This window comes from Ischnura elegans, chromosome 9, assembly GCF_921293095.1.
Source record: "Ischnura elegans chromosome 9, ioIscEleg1.1, whole genome shotgun sequence".
Taxonomy (NCBI): Eukaryota; Metazoa; Arthropoda; class Insecta; order Odonata; family Coenagrionidae; genus Ischnura; species Ischnura elegans.
In genome coordinates this window covers 38,281,093-38,291,036 of record NC_060254.1, presented here as the reverse complement: position 1 = coordinate 38,291,036, position 9,944 = coordinate 38,281,093, and the positions used below count along the sequence as shown (strand labels likewise).

At 37.7% G+C, this 9,944-nt stretch overlaps 1 long non-coding RNA gene across 1 annotated transcript; it reads right to left on the bottom strand.

The window, feature by feature from the left end:
* Positions 1-5,041: 5,041 nt before the first annotated feature.
* On the bottom strand, positions 5,042-8,888 carry LOC124165968. The gene is made up of 3 exons (XR_006866370.1): positions 8,752-8,888; positions 6,406-6,641; positions 5,042-5,089 (listed from the first exon to the last, which is right to left on the bottom strand). It is a non-coding gene; the product is annotated as an uncharacterized LOC124165968 (long non-coding RNA).
* Between the last annotated feature and the right edge of the window lie 1,056 nt (positions 8,889-9,944).

Sequence of the window (9,944 nt, the reverse complement as noted above, 5' to 3'; positions counted from 1 at the left end):
GTGCGGTACCCTGCTCACCAATACAGCCAAGAGATACAGAGCACTCCTCGTGGAGGCACCCTAGTATTTACTCCAGATGGGGAGATTCAATGGGAAACTGATATCATCTTTTTCTTATCCTTTTTTTTCTTTTCTTCTTGCCAGGATAGTCTTCAGCGCGCTGAACTGTGGCGTTTGTCGATGATTGGGTACTTATACCCATTTCTGAAATATGTTTCTTTGGACTGGAGCACTTGAACACTGAAATGGGAAAGATTTTTATTAAAACCTTATGCCAACATAATCAGTTTTTTATCTTAACATAATAACATATGATTGCTATATTGCTAAAAAATATTATTTTGGATCGTTCATATTTGTTGATTTATAGTTTCTCCCTTTACATCATCTTTACGTTTACAAAATATTGAAATTGTACTACCTCAGAAGTGGTTATAAACCTAAAAGAAGTACCAAAAACTACTATATTCAACTTAAAAACTACAAAAATATATATTTTTCCCTAGACAAATTTGACCGTGCTCAAACGCTCATTTATCTGGCGAAAATTATATCCTTGTTTGTCAGGTAGGGTAAGAGGCTCAAATATGTAAAAATCTTTTTTGAACAGAGTAGAGAAATTATTTCTCAATGTAAAAGATCCAGATGTTGTTCCAACATCCCTGGCTGGTATCCTTACATCCCCCGCGTCACGCCATATGAAGAGACTTGCTGGTAGTATGTATATTTAGCTAGAGATGTAATTAATTTAGATGTAAAGATGTTTCTTGCAGGAAATGTTGCGTCCGATTCAATTTTCACTCAACGTGCATTACGGAGCGGTATCAAGAGACTAAGTAATTTTTCCGTCTTTATCCTATGAAGGGGCATATGCAGTGTCGAAGACAGGGGGGAGGGACAGGGAGCTCGTGCCCCTTAAAACCATTTGTCATAAAAACAACCTATGGAAACAATTTATTTTATTCTACCAATATATTTTAGCAATACACCTACCCGACCGACCGTCAATTGTATTCATTTTATGTGCCAAAATAGCATAAAATATGATTTCAAAATGTTTTCATTTTTCTCCGGTGGATATTGGGGGTAGGGGGGGTTCCACCTCCCTGACCCCCGGGTCGTGCCCTCCTCAAGGGTAGTCCTGGCTCCGCCCATGAGCATGTGTGTCCTGTATCCTATCCTGTCGGGCCGATGTGAAATTCGGGCGGGAAATCAATCTATATGAAAAAGGATGTCTGTTTGTTTGTCCGCTATGCATTTTCATACGGCTGCACGGATTGCAACCAAAGTAAGTATGTACGTGTACGTCATGCTCCCTAAGCCCATAATACTACACCTGGTTGTGTCCGAGGCTTACTTTGCTTCGTTATCTTATTACCGCACAGAGAAAAATGTTCAGGCGGTACGCCTAAACGTTCGGCCCTAACGACCAAATATTTTAATCGGTATGGGGCTGACTGAACTTTTCAGTGAACTCAACAGAAAAGTCCAGTCACACCAGTTTAGATGCTCCCACCAAAGTGTTTCCTGCGGGTGACAAAATGATGCAGTTGTTGCATAGGAACAATCTAAATAATATGACTAAACGAAACTTCATCATAATGTCTGAATTGAGTCAGTGCTATTAGTCAAACACGACCAGATCCATAATCTCAACTACCTTCTGTGATGGAGTTTGGGTAAAACCAAGGATATTAATAGAGGGTTTAGTCACCTTGATAATAAAAGAATAGGCATTGTCTTTACAGAATTTGATTAATGTGACTAAATTGTTTAATTAGCCTGTTTGAAATTTTTTATTATATTGGTCAAATGCTTTACTAATTTGTCTTTTTTTTTTTAACTCCCTTGCGGTTGGTGTAAAAGTTAACGCACAAGCTGGTATTTTGATTAATTTATCTCCCCATGAATAAGGTAGACAATAACTGGACCTTTTTTCGCATGAAGTTTATTTATTAAATATCTTTAGTACATACAAAAATATATTGTTCATTCTCAAGTATTCGTGAAAACGGACAGCTTAACATTTTGCATTCAAAGCATGAAACATTTTCAGTGAAATCAACATAAAATGATGACAGATGATAACTCCATGATATTGTAATAAGTTGAGAATAAAATAGGAGACTTCATTAGAAGTATTGACTATAATTTAATTTTACATTTCCAAAATTGGGAGATCCTAACTCATTGGCACCCACCACAATACAAGAATTGTCTGTAAATTTGATACCGTTTAAAATGACATTTGTGGATGCTCTACACAAACCTTGGAAAAAATTTGGCATCTTACTCTTAACTAGAGGAAAAAAATTTATTTTATCTGCTTGAATGACATTGCAGTTTGAACTGAAAGTTATCCTTTTATGAAATCCTTTTTGAGATAGAAAGCGGTAGGCTAAACTTAACCAAGTTTTAATACAAAAAGGCATTGGAGTGTCGATACGACTAGAAATAACAGTAGCAATTCGTTATAACATTCTATGCCTTCTTTCAAAGCGCATACACCACGTATGAATTAGTGGTCCGCAGTTAGAACACAGCAGTAATGAAGCATGAAGCGAAACTTGGGTTTAAAGGAATTACCAAATAACCTAATATATGTATAGAGAATGATGTTGAACAATAAGGTAATGAAACTGATCGATTAACTCAACTTGAATTGATGTACAACACAGGATTTCAACAATATCACGTAACATTAAGAAAAGTCTCCTAGATGGGTCGTCTTCAGGCACTAAATTTCCTATCATATGGGCAAGGCATAAAACGAAATTGATCATTTCACTGGCTGATATTCTAATAGACCCACGACATAGTTCTTATTCAGCAATAGCGGCAGGTTTATTAGAAACCGTATCTCCATATTTAAAAATAATAATTCTAAATCCAAGCTGATCTTCGGCGCAATACTTCTTGGAAATTAAGTCTGGCATAATATTTATAAGGTCATATTTGGTTACAAACTATGACTAACCTAACTAACTAAAACTATGACTATGACGACTTCTAAGATATCATGCATCAAGTCGAGGCTTCCCCCTTCTATTACGTTGAACCTTTCTACCTAATTCCATATACATTTTTCCATCATTCCAGTAAGAGAACAGTTACGCACTTCAACATCAGCATTGTAGGATTCAACAGTTCTCAATAGTTCCTTTTTTTCTTCAGTGCATGAGCAGGACTCAGATTTAGTAAGTTTAAAAATTTGACAGATATAAGTTGCACTAAAGCTCTCTATAAATCCAAGAATATAACGAAAACCAAGATTGTCATCAATAATAGATCCCAATGCAAAATACACTTGAACATTTCCATGCTCTGTCACAACAAAAATATGTACCTTGATAACTAAGAAAATTTAACCCTTCAATGAACTTACCAGAAATAATATGGTTGCTTGAAGAATCAAAAAAAGGATTATCGGGCTTCCAGTAATTAGAATGGAAAAACATAGTCAGAACTCTAAACTAGACATAAATTCAGAGGGGAGACATGGACAATACAGATAGACTGCTCCTAGTTGGTATAGTCCACTATGAGAGCCTAAAACAAATTCCAATTTCAAGATCATCAAGAAATAATAATACGACAATTACCAAACATAACTAATTAAGACTAACAGTCTTTCCTTGGCGTCTTGTTCAAAGGAGGCTCGTCTCGCACAGAGTCGATGTTAGCACGGAACACCTTGCAAAATTTTAGAAACTGGTCTGGCGTCAGTAATATTTGTAGAGTATCTCATCTAGTAGCTGAAAGGCTACTTTGTCGATTTCTGCTCCTTCAAAGAAGTACAATAGTTAAAACTTGATAACTAAATTTAAATCAAATTAAAATTGAATTAACACCATAAATTAGGTGTTAAATGTAAGTTTCTGCAAAAAAAATACAAAAAAGAGGAGAAAAATACGCCTGCAAGAAGGATTGAACGTGGCCCCCCCGCGTTGTAACAACGGTCTCTAACAACTAGTCTATATCGGTTACCATAATAAATATTTACAAAAACGCCGCAATATATTATTATTGTAAATAATCAACCGTTGTTTTGAAATGTGAATGAAATGTGACTACAGTCTCCATTTGTAAGTTTAAGAGGATTACTAAATGCACACAATTACATTACGTAGTTATATATCAGCATCAAACGTTGATGCGTAAGAAAACTTAATTTGCAGGCTTTTTTCTATCGCTCTTACGCACTAACTGGCAGAGCTTCGGTAACTATGTACGTAGAACTTCAAGCATACCGACAGAAGATGAGTAGTGATGACTTCTGAACAGGGTTGACTAGACGTGTTCCATGTTATTTGTTGGAGATACTCTGGGTGATGTGACTAGACTAAGCTAGAGGGGCAGCGCAAAGCGTTTAGACAATCTACCAAAATACCTCGGATTACGTGGCAGAGTGTCCAATAATTGCCATAGAGGGGGCGGACTGGATAGCGTTTAGCTGTAACACCCAAAGTTGTTTTCTCCGTGCGTTTGTTACGTCACATCATACGACGTCTGTGGTGAGAAATCCTGCCGATTGGGCAAATATTATGACACACTAAAAGGTGAAGCATAACTCAGCAGTGCCTCCACGTAACTATTAATCCTATATGCAAACGTTTTTGCTGGGTATGCGTTCATACGACGTATTTTGCTGTCTCACGTACGGACACAAAACGATAAATGTTGTGGAGTGGGGTGTAAGCCGATCACGTGCGCGGTATACGGAAATTATGACCATGAAATCTAACTTCCAAGTTTTCCACTTCTTTGGGTACTATTTTTTCCGAGGTGGCCTGCTAGTTAGAAAATAAATAGAAGACATAACTGATCATGTATAACAGTATTCGTCATACCTTTGACGCACAAAAAACCGTGCTTCTCGTTGCATTCCGTCGGCACGAAAAAGATTTGAAGAGACTGCAGGACAAGGTCGGCTTGTTGATCGTGAGGCACTTGTTTTCGAAGAAGATCCTCTCGTTCTTCCATGGAGGATAGCCGTCAGCCGACGCCTTGCAAGGAAGGTTAATGCCGGACTTCACCCATTTCCAAGATGTACCGCCATATCGACCTCCGACTTCTATTGTCGACTGGTCTGCAAGTAAAGATTAGTTGTCTGGGTTACTTTGTTTTGATGTTGGATGTGCTGCCCTCGAATGTCATGAGATCGAATCAGATATCTTAAAATTTAACGCTAATGTAATGAAAACCTTTTCTGTATTCCATCAATTTATTTATTTTTTCATTTCAATGACGTTGAAATGAACTTGCAAATGGTTGGGACTGAAATGATATAGATAATCTTCCAATTTATTTCCATGGGAAATAGAGGTTATCATTAATACATTTTTACGCTGGAAAACGTTACTGAGGCCGTTACATCGTGTTATTTATAAAATTATAAATTACGTGTGCATATGATAATGAAAAATGCCAAAAAGAATCGCGTAAGCACACAACAATAATGATAGCATGGAAATGTGGCAAGTCACAATTAATTCCGGTGTCCTCAAAGCAGTTATTTTCCTTTTCAAAACTCTAGCAACCACAACAAGTGCAACACCATGATAGGCAACAATGCCACAACGATAGGCCACAAGGCAAAGACCGGACTGTGGAACGGGCAGATTGGCATTTGTGCATTTATTTAACACCAAAACCATCACTAAGGTCTATAAATTTTGATGTATATAAAATAATAAATTATGCATGTATATATGATAAAAAATAACAATAAAAATCTCATAAGTAATGATAATGATCAACAACTGCACTTTATTCAAAAGTAGGTGATGTATCAAAAAGAAAGGCTTTGCATTTGGCTGTTGAAAATGGCGGGATTCATCACGAAAATATCATTTGCATTCTACAATCGCCTGTCCGTCTTTATCATATGCCATGCGGCTGGATTTTGAGATTGGTTGCATACACGACCGGAGCTCGGGACGTCTGGTTCTATAACTGGGCTTAGCAAAATGTTTTTCAAAATGAATCAAAGCGTAAGCGCAAATAACTTTGCTCTCAGTAATCAAATGATTTTAAAACTATTCCTGTAGTCAGTAGTTTCTGCAAGATCGGTGATATTTACCCCAAAATACCTATGTTTAGGAAGAGATACATCACCCTTGAAACTTCCCATTGGAAGTGTGGAAATATCAGGGAATTTTATAACTGATGCGCAGAGGACATTCTTTTGACAAGTACTTCATCTAAACGACCAATAGATTACTACTTTAGTGAAAGGTTAGTGGCCTGAGTTGATGTGATGACCAAATGTCTCACTGGTGAAGTATTTAAAGTGACGTATCCTTTAAAGTGACGTATACATGATCGATTAGTTTGAATAAAAATGACTTAATGATGAGGAATCGTAAAGAAAGAAAAACATTTTTACAGCAAGAGGTAACTCACTCTTCAGAAGGTGCTTATTATTCGAGATTAGATAACAGGCGACCTTGTCGATTTTCTGCCGTTCAGCTCTGCTAGAATGCCTCCTGGGATCGATGTTTGGCGCAGGTTCTCTGCTTCTTTCCATCCGACCTTTCTTTTAGTGTAGAAAATGAACTCCTTAATGCCGTGTACGTGGCTTTCTCCTCCGTCGTGCGATGAACCAGGGACAGTCACACGTGAACTAGATTCAGTATTTCCTGTAAAGTTTAAGGTAGATGTTTTTAATCATACTCAACCCAGGAAATCTGCTAATTATTATTTATTAATGGTGCTGTCAGAAGTAAGGAAAAATCATTGATGGAAAAAAGCGAAAGCAAAATGTTGTTGGGAAAAATAAATAACGTACTTTCCGGTTTAGAACTTCTCTCGACAATCATCTATTTTCTAATTTATTAATAATATTTGGACCAGAAATGGATGGTTGGATTTGTTCATTAGTTCTATAAAGATTTATTTCACTTGTGATGTACGGTTTTAATTTTCACATTCACATTAAAAAGTAAATGAAGTTTCTTATAAAAATATACTATGTTAATTTAACAACCGTCTAAATTTAACGTATGGTATTAGTAAAAACCAGTTTCGTCACTGTACGACATCGTAACGTTAAATACAGGATATAGGGACAGTATGACCTTACATTCATTGAGTCAGTAGGGGTGCAAGGCTGGCCAATTTGGGGAAGCTAAAGGTGCGTTTACACCGTTTACACGGTGTAACATGTGTAACCCGCTCTGTGTAGGAAGCCAAAAACTTGTTGTATAACACGATAGTTTTGTTTTATAACACAATGTTACATGTAATATTTTTTATGGATTGGTAACTTTTTCGTAAAACAAGTTATATGTAACTTGTTTTATATAACATGTTACTAAGTGTAAACGCACCTTAATAGTATGGTGGTCCTTGAGTCATACAAAGTTACCTAATGGGAGGCACACAGTTTACAAAATTAAAAAATGGGAGGTTGGGGATAATTGTTTGTCCTGAGTGAACAATGTTAGAAAGTAGGAGGGGAGGTACACTCATTGGATGGATATCACATGATTATATGAACAAAGAAATGTGGTTTCATGTGGTGGAAATCTATTTTAGCCTTCGGTTATTTTTTATTTTATTACTGCAATTTTAATGCCATAGTAACTCAGGTTCGCCGACATTGTTCACTCAGGACAACCACATGCTCCTTCATAGCTTCCCATACCGCCATCCTTCCGCGGCGGTCCGGGTCAACCTTTATCCCCCACCTCTCATTTTCTTACACTATGTGCCTCCCATTTTGTATGTATGCATTTGTGTGCCTATATACCATTGCATTACCACCAAAGAGGTTGTAAATGTACTGGGTAGGGCACCACTGGTTCCGAGCGTTGATTGTTATGGCAGGAATGGGGGTGCTTGGGTAGGATATCCACGCCTACTTTGACCAAAACATTGACAATCCCATAAGGGTCAATGCTAACTATTTGGTGAAATATTCGGCCATGATAGTTGTTTCGTTAAAATATAATATATCGCCAACGAGCAGGGGCGGATCCAGGATTTTGTTCTGGGGGGGCAGAAGGATACCTCGTAATACAAAACGAACGCAATGATAATGGGACCTTATTAAAAATCTTGCATATTTTTAAAGGTGGGGGGAACGTGCCCCCGTGTCCCCCCTAGATACGCCAATTCAAACGAACACACTAAACCTTTTTTCTATCATTTTGGGAAAACTTCGTGAAAATATGCCTCGAATATCTTTTCCCAAGAAAATATTATTGTCAACCACCACGGTTCCGCTGTGCAAACTAGCTTAGCCGAAAATAGTATTTTACAAGTGTAAAATATTCATTCTCCTGCACTTCTACCAGTAGTTAATAAGATTACAGCCAATGGAAATCTTACGATAGCGGAGTGGTCGCAATAATAATACGAAATTATGTTCACGACGATATATTATCACCACGATATGACTTTATGAACAGCTTAATATGCACATTAGTATGACGAAAGATCGGAAAACTCCGACGACAATCAAGAAGTAATTGTTGTATTTTTATTTTATAAATCAGAGGCGATGTAAGGAATAGAATACTTGATTACATACCTACGTACACTGTTTGAGACCAAGTCCGAAAATGGTCAAACCAAGATGGCGGAATACTGACCGAATACAGCGCTTCCAGATATTTACAACCTCCTTGATTACCACCCATTGGAAAAAAGGATCAATTCATTTAACTTTGTTAAGTTTGTCTACGGGGAAGAGAATTTGTTTTCCAGATGAAAGGCAGGCGAGAGGAGTAATAATGAAGTACTTACCGATTGTTGCTACAGCTAGAAGCAGGACAGACAAGATGAAAAAGCGTGGAAGCACATTGTCGTCTTCGGGACTGGCGCCGATGTACGGACTGAACTCCAGAAATGGCTTTTCTGGAGTTCAGCCCGTATGTCTGCGCCAGTCGCGAAGACGAGAATGTGGTTAGCAAACTAACAGTCCCTCTTTTATGGAACTCCTCCATCACGCAGATGCGTTCTTGTGTTATTACTTTTCCCCACTCCGGATATACGCTGAGATCATCGTACATATTTTGTCAACATCATCTTCAAAGTTGTTTTGCACGTGAGTTATAATATTTGATACATTTACTCGCGATCAAGCGTAGAGGTCATCGGCAAAGTTCCGAGCAAGTGTCTGGGTTTTTGCTTCGCCGAGTTTAATGCAAACTCGTACACGTGGAAGCCACATCTATTCCTGTGTTCGTAGTAACATCAATAACAATCCGCTTCCGTTGGTGTATCAACTTCAACCGAGAAATGACACGGAGAAAACAAGGCATTTTTATACATTGGCAAGGATAGGGGATAACGTTTAGTAAACAATAAGCTATTTCTCCAGTATAATTTTAAACAGACCTGTTTCTGTTATAAAATTTACCCAGGGGTTGCTAAGAAGGTTCGACTATCTAGAGGCGCTATTTTCGAGTTTTTAGTCTGGTCAAAGTTCCGCTGTTGTAGTATGACAATTTTTGGACTTTTATTTTTGTGTGGATATTTTGAGGTGCTAAGTTTTATTCTGACAATGCTCCACATTAAGTAAAAATACTATCACAATCACTAGTGTTTAGCCGGTATTTGTCATTGGAGTTTTGCCATAATTCGCCATACTTCTATCAATGTTTGAACTCTTGTTTCTTGTGAGACACTTAGCTGGTGGGGATGTCCTTGAGAATAAACTTATTTTACTGTAATTGTCAGTTTTAATTTTAAATATACCGGGACTAGCCACGGTGAAAACTTTTACGGGAGTCACCCGCAATGCACAAATTGTGAGAAAAATCCACAGAGAATATAATTTTGCGTCTTGACCAGGATTCGAACCCGGATCCCCCGATTTCCGGTCGAGTACTTTAGCCAGTTAAGATACCGAGGCGTAATTCATTTCCAATATCCATAGAGAGGAATGATCAGCTGATGTCTCCACCCTCCTCACCCACCATGTCCAGCACTTCATC